Here is a 21,177-nt window from a genome sequence, read left to right on the forward strand (position 1 = left end):
AACCTGCACCTAATGTATCAGGTTTAAAACCCAAATCCACATTCACTCCTAACTTAGGCCAAGTTAATAAAAACGTGGAATTATTTGAGAGAGTGGTGGAAATGGAAATAAAAAATATGAGGCAGGCTGTTTCAAAATATTATAACAACAATCTCCCTCCTGATCAGAAAAAGGCATTAAAAACATTACAGGAATGCAATCAAATAACTATCAAACCTGCCGATAAAGGCGGAGGCGTAGTCGTGTTTGATACCATAGACTATGATAAGAGAATGCGAGACCTGTTAAATGTGAGAGAACATTATCAACCCATACGCCTCACAGCTATTGATGCCCTTAAAAAAGAGGTGGTATTACTCTTAAATCAAGGGAGAGAACTAGGATGGATATGTGAGAATGAATATAAATTTTTATTGAACTCTCACCCCATGACACCGGCCATCTATGGACTTCCCAAAATCCACAAATGTATCACTGATCCACCAATGAGGCCCATTGTTAGTAGTGTAGGATCACTATTGGAGCCCTTGAGTAAATATGTAGACCACTTTCTTAAACCGATTGTCCAGAAACAAAGATCTTACTTGAAGGATACAGCACACGCTATTTCAGTATTTGAGGGGCAGGGCTTCAACAGGGTTACCCAGCTTTTGGTGACCCTGGACATTGAAGCCCTTTATACGAATATCCCCCAGAATGACACCATAAGAGTCATTTCGAACATTTTAGATCATGAGGACTTGGAGGGAGCCAACAAGGGCTTCATTATGTCTTGTATAGAAATGGTACTTAAAAACAACATATTTTTATTCAAAGATGAAGCCTACATCCAAATCAAAGGAACCAGCATGGGGGCTGCCTGTGCGCCGAGCCTGGCATGCCTCTATGTTGGGTACTTTGAAACCAAACACGTGTACAATGAGATGGCTCCATTTTTTGAAAATGTTACCTGCTGGCACCGTTACATTGACGATATCATCTTTGTCTGTAACGGTGCCAGCCAGGATTTAGAGCTTTTCCTTGAATGGATCAATTTGGGAGATCCAAATTTGAAATTTACGGCGCATTAGAGTGATTCTGAGGTTGCCTTTTTAGACATAAAAATCAAAAATGTCACAGATACTCTGCAGGTAGGGTTATATTCCAAACCTACTGATAAAAACACACTCTTATTATATGGTAGTAACCATCCTCGCTCCCAGAAGGACAATATCCCCTTTGGGGAGTTTTTAAGACTTAGGCGTAATTGCACAACCCTCTCAGACTTTTATCTCCATTCTGAAACTCTGAAGAAAAAATTGTCCGCTAGAGGCTATCCTAGCAAATTGATCAAACACTCGTTCAAAAGAGCGAGATTCTATAATCGGGATCAGCTATTGGAGATCAATAAAGAGAAAAAAGATGATAAAACAACAGGACGCATAGTTTTTGTTTCGCAATTTTCCAATCTTAGTAATAGGATTAAAAATATTGTGAATAAAAATTGGAAGATTTTAAACTATGGAGCTGAAACAATTTTAGAAAAGCCTCTGTTTTCATTCAGGCGTAACAAAACAATACGTAATTCGTTAGTTAGAACATATGACGAAAAACATGAAATTCAAACTATGGTCACAGGAGGCAAAGCAAAGGGTAATTACAAATGTGGAACGTGCTCCATTTGTCCTCTATGCCTCGAAGCAAAAAGTCTCACTCACAATAACAAAACGATCTGGGCTAGAAGTTTAAATAACTGTCGTAGCAAGAATGTCGTTTACTTTTTAATATGCCCGTGTGGTCTTGGGTACGTAGGCGAAACGAGTAGGGAGCTACGTACCCGCCTGTTGGAGCACAAATCGGCAATTAAAACAAGAAAAGTGAATGCACCTTTGACAGATCACTTTCTGGAAATGAACCACAATTGGGATCAAATCCAGTGGTTTATTCTAGAAAAAGTGACAGTTAATAGAAGAGGCGGTGACGTCAATACAAAAAGAAAAAAGAGAGAACAATGGTTTATATGCCACCTTAATACAGTAGAGAAGGGACTTAACTCAAAGGAGGACTGGATGAGTATTATTGCTACCTGAGAAAATGATACACTGCTAAAGTATGTGAGCTCACGTAGTATTAGTCAGTTCTTTCCATGTTATATAGGAGATTATTATGAAGCTATAATCGCAATCAGATTAAGGAATGATGTGCCGCCACTGATTGTTGAAATTTTAGAAAATACTATTGTTAGATCCTATATATGGACTATTTGTAGCACATCAGTGGATATGATTGATTGTTGAAATTTTAGAAACTATTATTGTTATATCCTATATATGGATTATTTGTAATACATAAGTGGAAATGAGGAAAGTATAACTATAATTGTTGTGATATGTAATGGAATAAGTTATGTCTCTACTAAATACGTGGTTGACGATTGCAAGTCATATTGGAAATTACATAAAAAGGAGAATTGTTTTTGTTCTTGATTACATCCACCTAATATTGCAATTACTATAATGTGCCGAAATATGTGGATAGTTTTACGTTCTGTATAGAAGTATATAAGATAACATGTGTAAACGAAATGTAAGAGATTTTGGGTATGTCCTTGTGTATGTCCCTAGGATTATCAAACAAATGTGAAAACAAAGTTGGAAGCCATTCAAAGAACATTCCGCTCGGAATCACGTGACATAATTAACCACTAGTTATGATGAAAGTAGGACCTCGATTGCCCACTCTATTAGGTTATTCCCATCAGCGAAGTTGTGTCGGGATATGTTCCGCACAACCATTTATATAATGGGATGCTTGGCACACTTTATTAAAATAACGATATATCTCCTTGGTTACAAATATACAACACGTGTTTGAGTCACGTGTGTGTTTTGATCTTTTTTAGCCAATGTGAGTATGTATTAACTAGCAGTCGTATTATGCGCATTCTGCATAAAATCCGTGCTGTTTACCTCGATAAATCTTCTCGACAAAAAAATACATATGACACGTGATATGTCTGGTGGGTTCACCGACCTATCACAGCCTTTGGCAGTACTAACAAATAAGCAGACGCCTTAGGCGTAGGCGAGGCGAGAGCAATCAGGAGCATTTCCGCACTCGAAGCCGTTAACATCGAACTTAGAGGTGAGAGCACTAGCAACTAAAAACGATAGAACGTATTAAAGGGGACTCTATGCTCCGTTAGTTGGATATGTTATCTGTGTAGCGCTAATACTTACACACGTTTTTTGTAACAGGTGACGCATATTAAGGGAGAGTTATTACGGATCCCCGTCACGCTATTTCAAGCTGCCTCGTGGCGCCATTATCTGCGCACGTTGTGTTTTTTTGGTGAACAAGTGACGTCCATTGTGGGAGAGTTATTATGAATCCCCGTCACGCCGCTTTTAATACATATTAGGACATTCGTACTCGAAACAGACAAGTAAGTAGTCTTTTTGTGCACTACTTATTATAAAATATAAACATGGTGGTAAAACTCTAGGGGCCAGATGGTAGATGGGAGCAGGATATGCTGCTTGTGTAATAAGATAAACATAGCTTTCATTTAAGCAGTGCTTCTCACGAGTACATATCATTATATCTTTTACACTAGGTGAGATGCCCATGAGGACAGATAGCTCGGATCTCTGTTTCCTCTACGTATAACATATATCAGGATCATTAATGACAATATAAATTGATCAACGCTTTTCAACATAGAGAAGTAAGTGGTTTTCTCTGACTATAATACACACCGTGCTGGCTCCTTACGAATTAAGGGGATAGTTTCCTCTTGAAAACAATAATATTTAAAACAATTATATTTTGCACAAGTTAGGAGCATTAATAATTATAGAATAACGCAAGAGTGCCCTACAGAGTATTCATGAATGTATCATTAGCCAGGCTTGATAATTAGAGAGACACTGGTTAAGTTAGCAATCAGAGAATGGAGTATTCATTCCATAATTGCGATATAAAACAAAAACTTTCTTTCTCTCAATAGGTCCCGGATTTAATAACGAGGACTTAAAGCCTATAAACTTGTCTTGATAAAGATGGATTAATAAGATTTACCATCGAAACGCGTCGACGCTTCTCAACTACACAATCTCGGGAGAACCGTGGTTTCAGGAGTAGATATAATTGTGTAATATATCACAAACTACGGACATTAACTTATTACCCAATAGGATGTGTAACAAATGACAAAGCATACTGTCTCACGTTGTCTTCTGTTATGCGGGCTCATAACAGGTTTTTATATGTTTTTTTAATATCTGTCAAGTAGTATATGGTGTGTAATTCTGTGTTTTTAAATATTCATGCAAATGTATGATCTGTTTTTATGAAATACATGTACATAAATTGTTTTGAAAAAATAAAAAAAAAATTCTGCATAATAAATGTGAGTAACATATCATGATGATTTGAGTATAATTGGATTGATTGTAGTGCTATGCGATACTAGTACTGTACCACTGTGTCTCAGCAGAGGGATTGCATCTTTTGTTGTGATATTAGTACCCCATTCCCTTGGAAGATATAAGGGGTCGCTCTCGCTCATATATCTAACATATAAGCACAACCAGTTGGTTGGAGAGGTCGCTTTAAGTTGATATTGATATTTATACCGACCTATTATTTATCAAAGGCGGTCATTGAAAAGAAATTATGGATAAATTGAAAACTTTTGGTTTTTCCGAGGATCAATTTAATAGATTAATCAACCAAAATCCACGGAGTAGTAATACTAATGTTCTAAATAACAGCAGTCATGAACATTTGATAAAAATCTTAAATGCAAAGAAGAAGTTGATCCGTACGGAACTCCATGCGGAATTTTTAATTGAATACTTAAAAGCTGGAGTGATCCCCATAGGTCTTCAAGTGAGAAATGAACCGGGGCTCTTTGTAGAAAATCCTAAGTTCATAGTAATATGGACACATATAGCCAACCGATGTAGCCGAGATTGGCTCATTCTTATTATCGAAACAGCCCAGGAACTTCTGGACATTGAGAAAAAACAAATCGATGAATTTGAAGCCCATTTTTAACAAAATTCGGCTTTGGAGGAAGCTAAAAACAAATTAGAGGAACTCGAGTTGGAAGCAAAAGGCTACAGGGATTATCTTACTAATAAAAAAACGAAAAAATTGAGGAAAGATGTAGAGAGATACAATGCTGAAGTAGTATATCCATACATAGGTAAAGATTATTTTAATAATAAAAATGACCCCAAATGGGAAAGACCACAATATACGCGACCGCTCTACTCAAGAGGGGGGACCAAACGTGTCACATTCTCTGAAACGTCAGGTTCCAGCAGCGAAGATGAACAAGATAGGGAGAAAAATATGAGAGGAGCTCCCTCATTTGAACGGGAACCTTTTTTAGGCAGACGCCAAAATCGGGGACAGAGGGGCTACCGTGGCTACAACCGGCAAGAACCCCTGAGGAACCATCAACCTCAGAATCCGGGACAGGAATATCTAGCCACTCGGAGCAGACAGTATTGGAGGTAGATGAACTGCCCATAATCAATCTATCTAAGAGGAGTTTAACCAAAGATGAAAATGAAATTTTAAAAAAAGGTTTTAGTTTTGCACCAAGTGCCCCGCACAATTTATATGAGTTAGAAAGTGACTTAAAAAGCTTTTTTAGAAAAATTAGGCTCAATAAATTTTTCGAGGATCAATATTATGAACCTGCACCTAATGTATCAGGTTTAAAACCCAAATCCACATTCACTCCTAACTTAGGCCAAGTTAATAAAAACGTGGAATTATTTGAGAGAGTGGTGGAAATGGAAATAAAAAATATGAGGCAGGCTGTTTCAAAATATTATAACAACAATCTCCCTCCTGATCAGAAAAAGGCATTAAAAACATTACAGGAATGCAATCAAATAACTATCAAACCTGCCGATAAAGGCGGAGGCGTAGTCGTGTTTGATACCATAGACTATGATAAGAGAATGCGAGACCTGTTAAATGTGTGAGAACATTATCAACCCATACGCCTCACAGCTATTGATGCCCTTAAAAAAGAGGTGGTATTACTCTTAAATCAAGGGAGAGAACTAGGATGGATATGTGAGAATGAATATAAATTTTTATTGAACTCTCACCCCATGACACCGGCCATCTATGGACTTCCCAAAATCCACAAATGTATCACTGATCCACCAATGAGGCCCATTGTTAGTAGTGTAGGATCACTATTGGAGCCCTTGAGTAAATATGTAGACCACTTTCTTAAACCGATTGTCCAGAAACAAAGATCTTACTTGAAGGATACAGCACACGCTATTTCAGTGTTTGAGGGGCAGGGCTTCAACAGGGTTACCCAGCTTTTGGTGACCCTGGACATTGAAGCCCTTTATACGAATATCCCCCAGAATGACACCATAAGAGTCATTTCGAACATTTTAGATCATGAGGACTTGGAGGGAGCCAACAAGGGCTTCATTATGTCTTGTATAGAAATGGTACTTAAAAACAACATATTTTTATTCAAAGATGAAGCCTACATCCAAATCAAAGGAACCAGCATGGGGGCTGCCTGTGCGCCGAGCCTGGCATGCCTCTATGTTGGGGACTTTGAAACCAAACACGTGTACAATGAGATGGCTCCATTTTTTGAAAATGTTACCTGCTGGCACCGTTACATTGACGATATCATCTTTGTCTGGAACAGTGCCAGCCAGGATTTAGAGCTTTTCCTTGAATGGATCAATTTGGGAGATCCAAATTTGAAATTTACGGCGCATTATAGTGATTCTGAGGTTGCCTTTTTAGACATAAAAATCAAAAATGTCACAGATACTCTGCAGGTAGAGTTATAGTCCAAACCTACTGATAAAAACACACTCTTATTATATGGTAGTAACCATCCTCGCTCCCAGAAGGACAATATCCCCTTTGGGGAGTTTTTAAGACTTAGGCGTAATTGCACAACCCTCTCAGACTTTTATCTCCATTCTGAAACTCTGAAGAAAAAATTGTCCGCTAGAGGCTATCCTAGCAAATTGATCAAACACTCGATCAAAAGAGCGAGATTCTATAATCGGGATCAGCTATTGGAGATCAATAAAGAGAAAAAAGATGATAAAACAACAGGACGCATAGTTTTTGTTTCGCAATTTTCCAATCTTAGTAATAGGATTAAAAATATTGTGAATAAAAATTGGAAGATTTTAAACTATGGAGCTGAAACAATTTTAGAAAAGCCTCTGTTTTCATTCAGGCGCAACAAAACAATACGTAATTCGTTAGTTAGAACATAGGACGAAAAACATGAAATTCAAACTATGGTCACAGGAGGCAAAGCAAAGGGTAATTACAAATGTGGAACGTGCTCCATTTGTCCTCTATGCCTCGAAGCAAAAAGTCTCACTCACAATAACAAAACGATCTGGGCTAGAAGTTTAAATAACTGTCGTAGCAAGAATGTCGTTTACTTTTTAATATGCCCGTGTGGTCTTGGGTACGTAGGCGAAACGAGTAGGGAGCTACGTACCCGCCTGTTGGAGCACAAATCGGCAATTAAAACAAGAAAAGTGAATGCACCTTTGACAGATCACTTTCTGGAAATGAACCACAATTGGGATCAAATCCAGTGGTTTATTCTAGAAAAAGTGACAGTTAATAGAAGAGGCGGTGACGTCAATACAAAAAGAAAAAAGAGAGAACAATGGTTTATATGCCATCTTAATACAGTAGAGAAGGGACTTAACTCAAAGGAGGACTGGATGAGTATTATTGCTACCTGAGAAAATGATACACTGCTAAAGTATGTGAGCTCACGTAGTATTAGTCAGTTCTTTCCATGTTATATAGGAGATTATTATGAAGCTATAATCGCAATCAGATTAAGGAATGATGTGCCGCCACTGATTGTTGAAATTTTAGAAAATACTATTGTTAGATCCTATATATGGACTATTTGTAGCACATCAGTGGATATGATTGATTGTTGAAATTTTAGAAACTATTATTGTTATATCCTATATATGGATTATTTGTAATACATAAGTGGAAATGAGGAAAGTATAACTATAATTGTTGTGATATGTAATGGAATAAGTTATGTCTCTACTAAATACGTGGTTGACGATTGCAAGTCATATTGGAAATTACATAAAAAGGAGAATTGTTTTTGTTCTTGATTACATCCACCTAATATTGCAATTACTATAATGTGCCGAAATATGTGGATAGTTTTACGTTCTGTATAGAAGTATATAAGATAACATGTGTAAACGAAATGTAAGAGATTTTGGGTATGTCCTTGTGTATGTCCCTAGGATTATCAAACAAATGTGAAAACAAAGTTGGAAGCCATTCAAAGAACATTCCGCTCGGAATCACGTGACATAATTAACCACTAGTTATGATGAAAGTAGGACCTCGATTGCCCACTCTATTAGGTTATTCCCATCAGCGAAGTTGTGTTGGGATATGTTCCGCACAACCATTTATATAATGGGATGCTTGGCACACTTTATTAAAATAACGATATATCTCCTTGGTTACAAATATACAACACGTGTTTGAGTCACGTGTGTGTTTTGATCTTTTTTAGCCAATGTGAGTATGTATTAACTAGCAGTCGTATTATGCGCATTCTGCATAAAATCCGTGCTGTTTACCTCGATAAATCTTCTCGACAAAAAAATACATATGACACGTGATATGTCTGGTGGGTTCACCGACCTATCACAGCCTTTGGCAGTACTAACAAATAAGCAGACGCCTTAGGCGTAGGCGAGGCGAGAGCAATCAGGAGCATTTCCGCACTCGAAGCCGTTAACATCGAACTTAGAGGTGAGAGCACTAGCAACTAAAAACGATAGAACGTATTAAAGGGGACTCTATGCTCCGTTAGTTGGTTATGTTATCTGTGTAGCGCTAATACTTACACACGTTTTTTGTAACAGGTGACGCATATTAAGGGAGAGTTATTACGGATCCCCGTCACGCTATTTCAAGCTGCCTCGTGGCGCCATTATCTGCGCACGTTGTGTTTTTTTGGTGAACAAGTGACGTCCATTGTGGGAGAGTTATTATGAATCCCCGTCACGCCGCTTTTAATACATATTAGGACATTCGTACTCGAAACAGACAAGTAAGTAGTCTTTTTGTGCACTACTGATTATAAAATATAAACATGGTGGTAAAACTCTAGGGGCCAGATGGTAGATGGGAGCAGGATATGCTGCTTGTGTAATAAGATAAACATAGCTTTCATTTAAGCAGTGCTTCTCACGAGTACATATCATTATATCTTTTACACTAGGTGAGATGCCCATGAGGACAGATAGCTCGGATCTCTGTTTCCTCTACGTATAACATATATCAGGATCATTAATGACAATATAAATTGATCAACGCTTTTCAACATAGAGAAGTAAGTGGTTTTCTCTGACTATAATACACACCGTGCTGGCTCCTTACGAATTAAGGGGATAGTTTCCTCTTGAAAACAATAATATTTAAAACAATTATATTTTGCACAAGTTAGGAGCATTAATAATTATAGAATAACGCAAGAGTGCCCTACAGAGTATTCATGAATGTATCATTAGCCAGGCTTGATAATTAGAGAGACACTGGTTAAGTTAGCAATCAGAGAATGGAGTATTCATTCCATAATTGCGATATAAAACAAAAACTTTCTTTCTCTCAATAGGTCCCGGATTTAATAATGAGGACTTAAAGCCTATAAACTTGTCTTGATAAAGATGGATTAATAAGATTTACCATCGAAACGCGTCGACGCTTCTCAACTACACAATCTCGGGAGAACCGTGGTTTCAGGAGTAGATATAATTGTGTAATATATCACAAACTACGGACATTAATTTATTACCCAATAGGATGTGTAACAAATGACAAAGCATACTGTCTCACGTTGTCTTCTGTTATGCGGGCTCATAACAGGTTGTTATATGTTTTTTTAATATCTGTCAAGTAGTATATGGTGTGTAATTCTGTGTTTTTAAATATTCATGCAAATGTATGATCTGTTTTTATGAAATACATGTACATAAATTGTTTTGAAAAAATTAAAAAAAAATTCTGCATAATAAATGTGAGTAACATATCATGATGATTTGAGTATAATTGGATTGATTGTAGTGCTATGCGATACTAGTACTGTACCACTGTGTCTCAGCAGAGGGATTGCATCTTTTGTTGTGATATTAGTACCCCATTCCCTTGGAAGATATAAGGGGTCGCTCTCGCTCATATATCTAACATATAAGCACAACCAGTTGGTTGGAGAGGTCGCTTTAAGTTGATTGATATTTATACCGACCTATTATTTATCAAAGGCGGTCATTGAAAAGAAATTATGGATAAATTGAAAACTTTTGGTTTTTCCGAGGATCAATTTAATAGATTAATCAACCAAAATCCACGGAGTAGTAATACTAATGTTCTAAATAACAGCAGTCATGAACAATTGATAAAAATCTTAAATGCAAAGAAGAAGTTGATCCGTACGGAACTCCATGCGGAATTTTTAATTGAATACTTAAAAGCTGGAGTGATCCCCATAGGTCTTCAAGTGAGAAACGAACCGGGGCTCTTTGTAGAAAATCCTAAGTTCATAGAAACATGGACACATATAGCCAACCGATGTAGCCGAGATTGGCTCATTCTTATTATCGAAACAGCCCAGGAACTTCTGGACATTGAGAAAAAACAAATCGATGAATTTGAAGCCCATTTTAAACAAAATTCGGCTTTGGAGGAAGCTAAAAACAAATTAGAGGAACTCGAGTTGGAAGCAAAAGGCTACAGGGATTATCTTACTAATAAAAAAACTAAAACATTGAGGAAAGATGTAGAGAGATACAATGCTGAAGTAGTATATCCATACATAGGTAAAGATTATTTTAATAATAAAAATGACCCCAAATGGGAAAGACCACAATATACGCGACCGCTCTACTCAAGAGGGGGGACCAAACGTGTCACATTCTCTGAAACGTCAGGTTCCAGCAGCGAAGATGAACAAGATAGGGAGAAAAATATGAGAGGAGCTCCCTCATGTGAACGGGAACCTTTTTTAGGCAGACGCCAAAATCGGGGACAGAGGGGCTACCGCGGCTACAACCGGCAAGAACCCCTGAGGAACCATCAACCTCAGAATCCGGGACAGGAATATCTAGCCACTCGGAGCAGACAGTATTGGAGGTAGATGAACTGCCCATAATCAATCTATCTAAGAGGAGTTTAACCAAAGATGAAAATGAAATTTTAAAAAAAGGTTTTAGTTTTGCACCAAGTGCCCCGCACAATTTATATGAGTTAGAAAGTGACTTAAAAAGCTTTTTTAGAAAAATTAGGCTCAATAAATTTTTCGAGGATAAATATTATGAACCTGCACCTAATGTATCAGGTTTAAAACCCAAATCCACATTCACTCCTAACTTAGGCCAAGTTAATAAAAATGTGGAATTATTTGAGAGAGTGGTGGAAATGGAAATAAAAAATATGAGGCAGGCTGTTTCAAAATATTATAACAACAATCTCCCTCCTGATCAGAAAAAGGCATTAAAAACATTACAGGAATGCAATCAAATAACTATCAAACCTGCCGATAAAGGCGGAGGCGTAGTCGTGTTTGATACCATAGACTATGATAAGAGAATGCGAGACCTGTTAAATGTGAGAGAACATTATCAACCCATACGCCTCACAGCTATTGATGCCCTTAAAAAAGAGGTGGTATTACTCTTAAATCAAGGGAGAGAACTAGGATGGATATGTGAGAATGAATATAAATTTTTATTGAACTCTCACCCCATGACACCGGCCATCTATGGACTTCCCAAAATCCACAAATGTATCACTGATCCACCAATGAGGCCCATTGTTAGTAGTGTAGGATCACTATTGGAGCCCTTGAGTAAATATGTAGACCACTTTCTTAAACCGATTGTCCAGAAACAAAGATCTTACTTGAAGGATACAGCACACACTATTTCAGTGTTTGAGGGGCAGGGCTTCAACAGGGTTACCCAGCTTTTGGTGACCCTGGACATTGAAGCCCTTTATACGAATATCCCCCAGAATGACACCATAAGAGTCATTTCGAACATTTTAGATCATGAGGACTTGGAGGGAGCCAACAAGGGCTTCATTATGTCTTGTATAGAAATGGTACTTAAAAACAACATATTTTTATTCAAAGATGAAGCCTACATCCAAATCAAAGGAACCAGCATGGGGGCTGCCTGTGCGCCGAGCCTGGCATGCCTCTATGTTGGGGACTTTGAAACCAAACACGTGTACAATGAGATGGCTCCATTTTTTGAAAATGTTACCTGCTGGCACCGTTACATTGACGATATCATCTTTGTCTGGAACGGTGCCAGCCAGGATTTAGAGCTTTTCCTTGAATGGATCAATTTGGGAGATCCAAATTTGAAATGTACGGCGCATTATAGTGATTCTGAGGTTGCCTTTTTAGACATAAAAATCAAAAATGTCACAGATACTCTGCAGGTAGAGTTATATTCCAAACCTACTGATAAAAACACACTCTTATTATATGGTAGTAACCATCCTCGCTCCCAGAAGGACAATATCCCGTTTGGGGAGTTTTTAAGACTTAGGCGTAATTGCACAACCCTCTCAGACTTTTATCTCCATTCTGAAACTCTGAAGAAAAAATTGTCCACTAGAGGCTATCCTAGCAAATTGATCAAACACTCGTTCAAAAGAGCGAGATTCTATAATCGGAATCAGCTATTGGAGATCAATAAAGAGAAAAAAGATGATAAAACAACAGGACGCATAGTTTTTGTTTCGCAATTTTCCAATCTTAGTAATAGGATTAAAAATATTGTGAATAAAAATTGGAAGATTTTAAACTATGGAGCTGAAACAATTTTAGAAAAGCCTCTGTTTTCATTCAGGCGTAACAAAACAATACGTAATTCGTTAGTTAGAACATATGACGAAAAACATGAAATTCAAACTATGGTCACAGGAGGCAAAGCAAAGGGTAATTACAAATGTGGAACGTGCTCCATTTGTCCTCTATGCCTCGAAGCAAAAAGTCTCACTCACAATAACAAAACGATCTGGGCTAGAAGTTTAAATAACTGTCGTAGCAAGAATGTCGTTTACTTTTTAATATGCCCGTGTGGTCTTGGGTACGTAGGCGAAACGAGTAGGGAGCTACGTACCCGCCTGTTGGAGCACAAATCGGCAATTAAAACAAGAAAAGTGAATGCACCTTTGACAGATCACTTTCTGGAAATGAACCACAATTGGGATCAAATCCAGTGGTTTATTCTAGAAAAAGTGACAGTTAATAGAAGAGGCGGTGACGTCAATACAAAAAGAAAAAAGAGAGAACAATGGTTTATATGCCATCTTAATACAGTAGAGAAGGGACTTAACTCAAAGGAGGACTGGATGAGTATTATTGCTACCTGAGAAAATGATACACTGCTAAAGTATGTGAGCTCACGTAGTATTAGTCAGTTCTTTCCATGTTATATAGGAGATTATTATGAAGCTATAATCGCAATCAGATTAAGGAATGATGTGCCGCCATTGATTGTTGAAATTTTAGAAAATACTATTGTTAGATCCTATATATGGACTATTTGTAGCACATCAGTGGATATGATTGATTGTTGAAATTTTAGAAACTATTATTGTTATATCCTATATATGGATTATTTGTAATACATAAGTGGAAATGAGGAAAGTATAACTATAATTGTTGTGATATGTAATGGAATAAGTTATGTCTCTACTAAATACGTGGTTGACGATTGCAAGTCATATTGGAAATTACATAAAAAGGAGAATTGTTTTTGTTCTTGATTACATCCACCTAATATTGCAATTACTATAATGTGCCGAAATATGTGGATAGTTTTACGTTCTGTATAGAAGTATATAAGATAACATGTGTAAACGAAATGGAAGAGATTTTGGGTATGTCCTTGTGTATGTCCCTAGGATTATCAAACAAATGTGAAAACAAAGTTGGAAGCCATTCAAAGAACATTCCGCTCGGAATCACGTGACATAATTAACCACTAGTTATGATGAAAGTAGGACCTCGATTGCCCACTCTATTAGGTTATTCCCATCAGCGAAGTTGTGTCGGCATATGTTCCGCACAACCATTTATATAATGGGATGCTTGGCACACTTTATTAAAATAACGATATATCTCCTTGGTTACAAATATACAACACGTGTTTGAGTCACGTGTGTGTTTTGATCTTTTTTAGCCAATGTGAGTATGTATTAACTAGCAGTCGTATTATGCGCATTCTGCATAAAATCCGTGCTGTTTACCTCTATAAATCTTCTCGACAAAAAAATACATATGACACGTGATATGTCTGGTGGGTTCACCGACCTATCACAGCCTTTGGCAGTACTAACAAATAAGCAGACGCCTTAGGCGTAGGCGAGGCGAGAGCAATCAGGAGCATTTCCGCACTCGAAGCCGTTAACATCGAACTTAGAGGTGAGAGCACTAGCAACTAAAAACGATAGAACGTATTAAAGGGGACTCTATGCTCCGTTAGTTGGATATGTTATCTGTGTAGCGCTAATACTTACACACGTTTTTTGTAACAGGTGACGCATATTAAGGGAGAGTTATTACGGATCCCCGTCACGCTATTTCAAGCTGCCTCGTGGCGCCATTATCTGCGCACGTTGTGTTTTTTTGGTGAACAAGTGACGTCCATTGTGGGAGAGTTATTATGAATCCCCGTCACGCCGCTTTTAATACATATTAGGACATTCGTACTCGAAACAGACAAGTAAGTAGTCTTTTTGTGCACTACTGATTATAAAATATAAACATGGTGGTAAAACTCTAGGGGCCAGATGGTAGATGGGAGCAGGATATGCTGCTTGTGTAATAAGATAAACATAGCTTTCATTTAAGCAGTGCTTCTCACGAGTACATATCATTATATCTTTTACACTAGGTGAGATGCCCATGAGGACAGATAGCTCGGATCTCTGTTTCCTCTACGTATAACATATATCAGGATCATTAATGACAATATAAATTGATCAACGCTTTTCAACATAGAGAAGTAAGTGGTTTTCTCTGACTATAATACACACCGTGCTGGCTCCTTCCGAATTAAGGGGATAGTTTCCTCTTGAAAACAATAATATTTAAAACAATTATATTTTGCACAAGTTAGGAGCATTAATTATTATAGAATAACGCAAGAGTGCCCTACAGAGTATTCATGAATGTATCATTAGCCAGGCTTGATAATTAGAGAGACACTGGTTAAGTTAGCAATCAGAGAATGGAGTATTCATTCCATAATTGCGATATAAAACAAAAACTTTCTTTCTCTCAATAGGTCCCGGATTTAATAACGAGGACTTAAAGCCTATAAACTTGTCTTGATAAAGATGGATTAATAAGATTTACCATCGAAACGCGTCGACGCTTCTCAACTACACAATCTCGGGAGAACCGTGGTTTCAGGAGTAGATATAATTGTGTAATATATCACAAACTACGGACATTAACTTATTACCCAATAGGATGTGTAACAAATGACAAAGCATACTGTCTCACGTTGTCTTCTGTTATGCGGGCTCATAACAGGTTGTTATATGTTTTTTTAATATCTGTCAAGTAGTATATGGTGTGTAATTCTGTGTTTTTAAATATTCATGCAAATGTATGATCTGTTTTTATGAAATACATGTACATAAATTGTTTTGAAAAAATTAAAAAAAAATTCTGCATAATAAATGTGAGTAACATATCATGATGATTTGAGTATAATTGGATTGATTGTAGTGCTATGCGATACTAGTACTGTACCACTGTGTCTCAGCAGAGGGATTGCATCTTTTGTTGTGATATTAGTACCCCATTCCCTTGGAAGATATAAGGGGTCGCTCTCGCTCATATATCTAACATATAAGCACAACCAGTTGGTTGGAGAGGTCGCTTTAAGTTGATTGATATTTATACCGACCTATTATTTATCAAAGGCGGTCATTGAAAAGAAATTATGGATAAATTGAAAACTTTTGGTTTTTCCGAGGATCAATTTAATAGATTAATCAACCAAAATCCACGGAGTAGTAAAACTAATGTTCTAAATAACAGCAGTCATGAACAATTGATAAAAATCTTAAATGCAAAGAAGAAGTTGATCCGTACGGAACTCCATGCGGAATTTTTAATTGAATACTTAAAAGCTGGAGTGATCCCCATAGGTCTTCAAGTGAGAAACGAATCGGGGCTCTTTGTAGAAAATCCTAAGTTCATAGAAACATGGACACATATAGCCAACCGATGTAGCCGAGATTGGCTCATTCTTATTATCAAAACAGCCCAGGAACTTCTGGACATTGAGAAAAAACAAATCGATGAATTTGAAGCCCATTTTAAACAAAATTCGGCTTTGGAGGAAGCTAAAAACAAATTAGAGGAACTCGAGTTGGAAGCAAAAGGCTACAGGGATTATCTTACTAAGAAAAAAACGAAAAAATTGAGGAAAGATGTAGAGAGATACAATGCTGAAGTAGTATATCCATACATAGGTAAAGATTATTTTAATAATAAAAATGACCCCAAATGGGAAAGACCACAATATACGCGACCGCTCTACTCAAGAGGGGGGACCAAACGTGTCACATTCTCTGAAACGTCAGGTTCCAGCAGCGAAGATGAACAAGATAGGGAGAAAAATATGAGAGGAGCTCCCTCATTTGAACGGGAACCTTTTTTTAGGCAGACGCCAAAATCGGGGACAGTGGGGCTACCGCGGCTACAACCGGCAAGAACCCCTGAGGAACCATCAACCTCAGAATCCGGGACAGGAATATCTAGCCACTCGGAGCAGACAGTATTGGAGGTAGATGAACTGCCCATAATCAATCTATCTAAGAGGAGTTTAACCAAAGATGAAAATGAAATTTTAAAAAAAGGTTTTAGTTTTGCACCAAGTGCCCCGCACAATTTATATGAGTTAGAAAGTGACTTAAAAAGCTTTTTTAGAAAAATTAGGCTCAATAAATTTTTCGAGGATAAATATTATGAACCTGCACCTAATGTATCAGGTTTAAAACCCAAATCCACATTCACTCCTAACTTAGGCCAAGTTAATAAAAACGTGGAATTATTTGAGAGAGTGGTGGAAATGGAAATAAAAAATATGAGGCAGGCTGTTTCAAAATATTATAACAACAATCTCCCTCCTGATCAGAAAAAGGCATTAAAAACATTACAGGAATGCAATCAAATAACTATCAAACCTGCCGATAAAGGCGGAGGCGTAGTCGTGTTTGATACCATAGACTATGATAAGAGAATGCGAGACCTGTTAAATGTGAGAGAACATTATCAACCCATACGCCTCACAGCTATTGATGCCCTTAAAAAAGAGGTGGTATTACTCTTAAATCAAGGGAGAGAACTAGGATGGATATGTGAGAATGAATATACATTTTTATTGAACTCTCACCCCATGACACCGGCCATCTATGGACTTCCCAAAATCCACAAATGTATCACTGATCCACCAATGAGGCCCATTGTTAGTAGTGTAGGATCACTATTGGAGCCCTTGAGTAAATATGTAGACCACTTTCTTAAACCGATTGTCCAGAAACAAAGATCTTACTTGAAGGATACAGCACACGCTATTTCAGTGTTTGAGGGGCAGGGCTTCAACAGGGTTACCCAGCTTTTGGTGACCCTGGACATTGAAGCCCTTTATACGAATATCCCCCAGAATGACACCATAAGAGTCATTTCGAACATTTTAGATCATGAGGACTTGGAGGGAGCCAACAAGGGCTTCATTATGTCTTGTATAGAAATGGTACTTAAAAACAACATATTTTTATTCAAAGATGAAGCCTACATCCAAATCAAAGGAACCAGCATGGGGGCTGCCTGTGCGCCGAGCCTGGCATGCCTCTATGTTGGGGACTTTGAAACCAAACACGTGTACAATGAGATGGCTCCATTTTTTGTAAATGTTACCTGCTGGCACCGTTACATTGACGATATCATCTTTGTCTGGAACGGTGCCAGCCAGGATTTAGAGCTTTTCCTTGAATGGATCAATTTGGGAGATCCAAATTTGAAATTTACGGCGCATTATAGTGATTCTGAGGTTGCCTTTTTAGACATAAAAATCAAAAATGTCACAGATACTCTGCAGGTAGAGTTATATTCCAAACCTACTGATAAAAACACACTCTTATTATATGGTAGTAACCATCCTCGCTCCCAGAAGGACAATATCCCGTTTGGGGAGTTTTTAAGACTTAGGCGTAATTGCACAACCCTCTCAGACTTTTATCTCCATTCTGAAACTCTGAAGAAAAAATTGTCCGCTAGAGGCTATCCTAGCAAATTGATCAAACACTCGTTCAAAAGAGCGAGATTCTATAATCGGGATCAGCTATTGGAGATCAATAAAGAGAAAAAAGATGATAAAACAACAGGACGCATAGTTTTTGTTTCGCAATTTTCCAATCTTAGTAATAGGATTAAAAATATTGTGAATACAAATTGGAAGATTTTAAACTATGGAGCTGAAACAATTTTAGAAAAGCCTCTGTTTTCATTCAGGCGTAACAAAACAATACGTAATTCGTTAGTTAGAACATATGACGAAAAACATGAAATTCAAACTATGGTCACAGGAGGCAAAGCAAAGGGTAATTACAAATGTGGAACGTGCTCCATTTGTCCTCTATGCCTCGAAGCAAAAAGTCTCACTCACAATAACAAAACGATCTGGGCTAGAAGTTTAAATAACTGTCGTAGCAAGAATGTCGTTTACTTTTTAATATGCCCGTGTGGTCTTGGGTACGTAGGCGAAACGAGTAGGGAGCTACGTACCCGCCTGTTGGAGCACAAATCGGCAATTAAAACAAGAAAAGTGAATGCACCTTTGACAGATCACTTTCTGGAAATGAACCACAATTGGGATCAAATCCAGTGGTTTATTCTAGAAAAAGTGACAGTTAATAGAAGAGGCGGTGACGTCAATACAAAAAGAAAAAAGAGAGAACAATGGTTTATATGCCATCTTAATACAGTAGAGAAGGGACTTAACTCAAAGGAGGACTGGATGAGTATTATTGCTACCTGAGAAAATGATACACTGCTAAAGTATGTGAGCTCACGTAGTATTAGTCAGTTCTTTCCATGTTATATAGGAGATTATTATGAAGCTATAATCGCAATCAGATTAAGGAATGATGTGCCGCCACTGATTGTTGAAATTTTAGAAAATACTATTGTTAGATCCTATATATGGACTATTTGTAGCACATCAGTGGATATGATTGATTGTTGAAATTTTAGAAACTATTATTGTTATATCCTATATATGGATTATTTGTAATACATAAGTGGAAATGAGGAAAGTATAACTATAATTGTTGTGATATGTAATGGAATAAGTTATGTCTCTACTAAATACGTGGTTGACGATTGCAAGTCATATTGGAAATTACATAAAAAGGAGAATTGTTTTTGTTCTTGATTACATCCACCTAATATTGCAATTACTATAATGTGCCGAAATATGTGGATAGTTTTACGTTCTGTATAGAAGTATATAAGATAACATGTGTAAACGAAATGTAAGAGATTTTGGGTATGTCCTTGTGTATGTCCCTAGGATTATCAAACAAATGTGAAAACAAAGTTGGAAGCCATTCGAAGAACATTCCGCTCGGAATCACGTGACATAATTAACCACTAGTTATGATGAAAGTAGGACCTCGATTGCCCACTCTATTAGGTTATTCCCATCAGCGAAGTTGTGTCGGGATATGTTCCGCACAACCATTTATATAATGGGATGCTTGGCACACTTTATTAAAATAACGATATATCTCCTTGGTTACAAATATACAACACGTGTTTGAGTCACGTGTGTGTTTTGATCTTTTTTAGCCAATGTGAGTATGTATTAACTAGCAGTCGTATTATGCGCATTCTGCATAAAATCCGTGCTGTTTACCTCGATAAATCTTCTCGACAAAAAAATACATATGACACGTGATATGTCTGGTGGGTTCACCGACCTATCACAGCCTTTGGCAGTACTAACAAATAAGCAGACGCCTTAGGCGTAGGCGAGGCGAGAGCAATCAGGAGCATTTCCGCACTCGAAGCCGTTAACATCGAACTTAGAGGTGAGAGCACTAGCAACTAAAAACGATAGAACGTATTAAAGGGGACTCTATGCTCCGTTAGTTGGTTATGTTATCTGTGTAGCGCTAATACTTACACACGTTTTTTGTAACAGGTGACGCATATTAAGGGAGAGTTATTACGGATCCCCGTCACGCTATTTCAAGCTGCCTCGTGGCGCCATTATCTGCGCACGTTGTGTTTTTTTGGTGAACAAGTGACGTCCATTGTGGGAGAGTTATTATGAATCCCCGTCACGCCGCTTTTAATACATATTAGGACATTCGTACTCGAAACAGACAAGTAAGTAGTCTTTTTGTGCACTACTGATTATAAAATATAAACATGGTGGTAAAACTCTAGGGGCCAGATGGTAGATGGGAGCAGGATATGCTGCTTGTGTAATAAGATAAACATAGCTTTCATTTAAGCAGTGCTTCTCACGAGTACATATCATTATATCTTTTACACTAGGTGAGATGCCCATGAGGACAGATAGCTCGGATCTCTGTTTCCTCTACGTATAACATATATCAGGATCATTAATGACAATATAAATTGATCAACGCTTTTCAACATAGAGAAGTAAGTGGTTTTCTCTGACTATAATACACACCGTGCTGGCTCCTTACGAATTAAGGGGATAGTTTCCTCTTGAAAACAATAATATTTAAAACAATTATATTTTGCACAAGTTAGGAGCATTAATAATTATAGAATAACGCAAGAGTGCCCTACAGAGTATTCATGAATGTATCATTAGCCAGGCTTGATAATTAGAGAGACACTGGTTAAGTTAGCAATCAGAGAATGGAGTATTCATTCCATAATTGCGATATAAAACAAAAACTTTCTTTCTCTCAATAGGTCCCGGATTTAATAATGAGGACTTAAAGCCTATAAACTTGTCTTGATAAAGATGGATTAATAAGATTTACCATCGAAACGCGTCGACGCTTCTCAACTACACAATCTCGGGAGAACCGTGGTTTCAG

At 37.5% G+C, this 21,177-nt stretch overlaps 4 long non-coding RNA genes across 4 annotated transcripts; all 4 read left to right on the top strand.

The window, feature by feature from the left end:
* The first annotated feature begins 3,062 nt into the window (after positions 1 to 3,062).
* On the top strand, positions 3,063 to 4,224 carry LOC146870833 (uncharacterized). Its single transcript, XR_014959459.1, has 4 exons — positions 3,063 to 3,123; positions 3,237 to 3,424; positions 3,596 to 3,706; positions 3,989 to 4,224. It is a non-coding gene; the product is annotated as an uncharacterized LOC146870833 (long non-coding RNA).
* Positions 4,225 to 8,750: 4,526 nt separating this feature from the next.
* LOC146870834 (uncharacterized) lies at positions 8,751 to 9,396 on the top strand. Its single transcript, XR_014959460.1, has 3 exons — positions 8,751 to 8,811; positions 8,925 to 9,112; positions 9,284 to 9,396. It is a non-coding gene; the product is annotated as an uncharacterized LOC146870834 (long non-coding RNA).
* Positions 9,397 to 14,420: 5,024 nt separating this feature from the next.
* Positions 14,421 to 15,777, top strand: LOC146870835 (uncharacterized). Its single transcript, XR_014959461.1, has 4 exons — positions 14,421 to 14,497; positions 14,611 to 14,798; positions 14,970 to 15,080; positions 15,363 to 15,777. It is a non-coding gene; the product is annotated as an uncharacterized LOC146870835 (long non-coding RNA).
* Positions 15,778 to 20,123: 4,346 nt separating this feature from the next.
* On the top strand, positions 20,124 to 20,769 carry LOC146870836 (uncharacterized). Its single transcript, XR_014959462.1, has 3 exons — positions 20,124 to 20,184; positions 20,298 to 20,485; positions 20,657 to 20,769. It is a non-coding gene; the product is annotated as an uncharacterized LOC146870836 (long non-coding RNA).
* Positions 20,770 to 21,177: the final 408 nt, after the last annotated feature.

Source organism: Triturus cristatus, chromosome 1_1 (assembly GCF_964204655.1).
Source record: "Triturus cristatus chromosome 1_1, aTriCri1.1, whole genome shotgun sequence".
NCBI lineage: Eukaryota > Metazoa > Chordata > Amphibia > Caudata > Salamandridae > Triturus > Triturus cristatus.